Consider the following 4,779-nt stretch of genomic DNA (forward strand, 5'->3'; position numbering starts at 1 on the left):
AGGTCGTCTTGATCGTCATGACATTGCAATAGACATGTCCGTCAGTCTGTCGAAAGCACACTGACTTTCGAAGCAGTAAAGCTAGCCCATACTTCTTTCAAATGTTGGCCAGTTGGTATTGTAAATGAGCCAAATTGGTCCATTTTTATACCCTCCACCATAAGATGGGGGGTATACTAATTTCGTCATTCTGTTTGTAACTACTCGAAATATTCGTCTGAGACCCCATATATATTCTTGATCGTCGTGAAATTTTATGTCGATCTAGCCATGTCCGTCCGTCTGTCCGTCCGTCCGTCCGTCCGTCCGTCTGTCTGTCGAAAGCACGCTAACTTCCGAAGGAGTAAAGCTAGCCTCTTGAAATTTTGCACAAATACTTCTTATTACTGTAGGTCGGTTGGTATTGTAAATGGGCCATATCGGTCAATGTTTTGATACAGCTGCCATATAAACCGATCTTGGGTCTTGACTTCTTGAGCCCCTAGAGGGCGCAATTCTTATCCGATTGGAATGAAATTTTGCACGACGTGTTTTGTTATGATATCCAACAACTGTGCCAAGTATGGTTCAAATCGGTCCATAACCTGATATAGCTGCCATATAAACCGATCTTGGGTCTTGACTTCTTGAGCCTCTAGAGGGCGCAATTCTTATCCGATTGCAATGAAATTTTGCACGACGTGTTTCGTTGTAATATCCAACAACTGTGCCAAGTACAGTTCAAATCGGTCCATAACCTAATATAGCTGCCATATAAACCGATCTGGGATCTTGACTTCTTGACCCCTAGAGGTCGCAATTGTTATCCGATATCCCTGAAATTTTGTACGACGGATCCTCTCATGACCATCAACAAACGTGTTTATTATGGTCTGAATCGGTCTATAGCCCGATACAGATCCCATATAAATCGTTCTCTCTATTTTACTTCGTGAGCCCCAATGGTCGCAATTCTTATACGAATTGGCTGAAATTTTACACAGGTCTCCAACATATAATTTAATTGTGGTCCGAACCGGACCATATCTTGATATCGTTTTAATAGCAGAGCAACTCTTTTCTTATATCCTTTTTTGCCTAAGAAGAGATGCCGGGAAAAGAACTCGACAAATTCGATCCATAGTGGAGGGTATATAAGATTCGGCCCGGCCGAACTTAGCACGCTTTTACTTGTTTTATTCTTACTTTCAACAACTGTGTCAAATAAGGTTCAAATCGGTTCATAACCGGATATAGCTGTCATATAAACCGATCTGGGATCTTGACTTCTTGAGCCTCTAGGGGTCGCAATTATTATCCGATTTGCCTGAAATTTTGTACGACGGATTCTCTCATGACCATTAACATACGTGTTTATTATGGTCTGAATAGGTCTATAGCCCGATACAGCTCCCATATAAATCGATCTCTCTATTTTACTTCTTGAAACCCCAAAAGGGCGCAAATCTTATTCGAATTGTCTGACATTTTACACAGGTCTCCAACATATAATTTAATTGTGGTCCAAACCGGACCATATCTTGATATCGCTCTAATAACAGAGCAAATCTTTTCTTATATCCTTTTTTTTTGGCTAAGAAGAGATGCCGGGAAAAGAACTCGACAAATGCGATCCATGGTGGAGGGTATAAAGGATTCGGCCCGGCCGAACTTAGCACTCTTTTACTTGTTAAAAATACTTTTTATTAGTGAAGGTCGGTTGGGATTGTAAATGGGCCAATGAGCCTGGGTAAATGAGCCTCTATAGGGCGCAATTCTCAACCGATTTGAATGACGTGGTGTTTTGGTATCACTTTTAACATCTATGCTAATCATGCTTCAAATCGGTTCATAACCTGTTATAGCTGCCATATAAACCGATCTTGAGTCTTGACTTAGTCAGCTTTTACAGGGCGATATTCTTATCCGATTTGGCTTTAATTTTTGCGCGTGGTGGTTTGGTGTCACCTCCTATCACTGTGCTAAGGATGGTTTCAATCGGTTTATTTTGGCCAATGGCAGTTATCACTGTGCATAGGCAGGTTAAGTATGAGGAAGAGCTTTATCGGCCTAAATCTCTATGTATAGCCCCCACATAGACCAATCCGCCGATTATAGATCTCGAGTCCATAGGAGCCACATTTGTTGTACCCCCCACCATAGGGTATACTAATATCGGCATTCCATTTTTAACACCTTTAAATATTCGTTTAAGCCCCCATATAGTGTAGGTCGTCTTGATCGTCATGACATTGCAATAGACATGTCCGTCAGTCTGTCGAAAGCACACTGACTTTCGAAGCAGTAAAGCTAGCCCATACTTCTTTCAAATGTTGGCCAGTTGGTATTGTAAATGAGCCAAATTGGTCCATTTTTATACCCTCCACCATAAGATGGGGGGTATACTAATTTCGTCATTCTGTTTGTAACTACTCGAAATATTCGTCTGAGACCCCATATATATTCTTGATCGTCGTGAAATTTTATGTCGATCTAGCCATGTCCGTCCGTCTGTCCGTCCGTCCGTCCGTCCGTCCGTCTGTCTGTCGAAAGCACGCTAACTTCCGAAGGAGTAAAGCTAGCCTCTTGAAATTTTGCACAAATACTTCTTATTACTGTAGGTCGGTTGGTATTGTAAATGGGCCATATCGGTCAATGTTTTGATACAGCTGCCATATAAACCGATCTTGGGTCTTGACTTCTTGAGCCTCTAGAGTGCGCAATTCTTATCCGATTGGAATGAAATTTTGCACGACGTGTTTTGCTATGATATCCAAAAACTGTGCCAAGCATAGTTAAAATCGGTCCATAACCTGATATAGCTGCAATATAAACCGATCTTGGGTCTTGATTTCTTAAGCCTCTAGCGTGCGCAATTCTTATCCGATCAGAATGAAATTTTGCACGACGTGTTTTGTTATGATACCCAATAACTGTGCCAAGTATGGTTCAAATCGGTCCATAACCTGATATAGCTGCCATATAAACCGATCTTGGGTCTTGACTTCTTGAGCCTCTAGCGTGCGCAATTCTTGCCCGATCAGAATGAAATTTTGCACGACGTGTTTTGTTATGATACCCAATAACTGTGCCAAGTATGGTTCAAATCGGTCCATAACCTGATATAGCTGCCATATAAACCGATCTTGGGTCTTGACTTCTTGAGCCTCTAGAGGGCACAATTCTTATCCGATTTGAATGAATTTTTGCACGACGTGTTTTGTTATGATAACTAACAACTATGCTAAGTATGGTTGAAATCGGCCCATAACCTGATATAGCTGTCATATAAACAGATCTGGGGACTTGACTTCTTGAGCTTTTAGAGGGCGCAATTCCTATCCGATTTGGCTAAAATTTTGCATGACGTATTTTATTTTTACTTTCAACAACTGTGTCAAATAAGGTTCAAATCGGTTCATAACCTGATATAGCTGCCGTATAAACCGATCTGGGATCTTGACTTCTTGACCCCTAGAGGTCGCAATTATTATCCGATATGCCTGAAATTTTGTACGATGGATCCTCTCATGACCATCAACAAACGTTTTTATTATGGTCTGAATCGGTCTATAGCCCGATACAGATCCCATATAAATCGATCTCTCTATTTTACTTCGTGAGCCCCAATGGTCCGAACCGGACCATATCTTGATATCGTTTTAATAGCAGAGCAACTCTTTTCTTATATCCTTTTTTGCCTAAGAAGAGATGCCGGGAAAAGAACTCGACAAATGCGATCCATGGTGGAGGGTATATAAGATTCGGCCCGGCCGAACTTAGCACGCTTTTACTTGTTAGATATAACTGCCGTATAAACTGATCTGGGATCTTGACTTCTTGAGCCTGTAGAGGTCGCAATTCTTATCCGATTTGGCTGACATTTCGCACAATGTCTTTTCCGATGACCTCCAAAAAGTGTGCTGGATGCATATTTCGAATACATCCAATATAAACCGATCTGCCGATTGTACTTCTTGAGCCCCTATAGAGAGCAGTTCTTATCCAATTTGGCTGAAATTTTGGATAGCGACTTCTCCTTTCACCTTGATAAATACGATCTATAATCGACGTCCTTGCTAAGTTTAGTCCAGATAAGACCATATTTGCATATAGCTGTCATATAGACCGATCCTCACGACAGTGAGTTTTGTTAGGTCATATAAACAAACCACCGATTGAAGATCTTTCACCCATTATTTGCCTATTTATTACCCGATTTTCTGTTTCTAAATTTTTGAAGCATACTCCTAGGTCTCCTCCCGCAAACCCCATAATTCTATGAGATTTTATTTTATTTAAAATTTTAGTTTATTGTAACAAAACAAACTATTTAGTTAGCAACATTTTAGCATAATTCTGCAAAACATGCATAGTACATTAACATTTTTTTTTTACTTTAGTTACAAATTTTTTGTTGACTTAATTTTAAATTAATTTGAATTTACAAAATGTATTTGTTTTCATTTTTGCTTATATATGTGTGCGTTTTTTTATTGTATTATCATAATTTATTTATTGCTTTCATTAATGTATTTGTGTGTATTTGTCAACATAAGAGTCTATACATTTATATAATTTGTTTTATAAATATAACATACAAGCATATAAAAAAAAAAAAACAAAAATACCAAGGCAAACAAACTATGAATAAATAAAAACAAAAAATTTTATAAAAAAAAATTTAATACCATTCCATTTTTCTGTTGTCTTTAAAGGTAAGCATATGGGGCGTTCCAAGTCAATTGGGGATTCCTATTGCCATCAGTTGTACAGTTGTGTGCGAACATCCCAAAAATA

Source organism: Stomoxys calcitrans, chromosome 1, assembly GCF_963082655.1.
Source record: "Stomoxys calcitrans chromosome 1, idStoCalc2.1, whole genome shotgun sequence".
Classification (NCBI taxonomy): Eukaryota; Metazoa; Arthropoda; class Insecta; order Diptera; family Muscidae; genus Stomoxys; species Stomoxys calcitrans.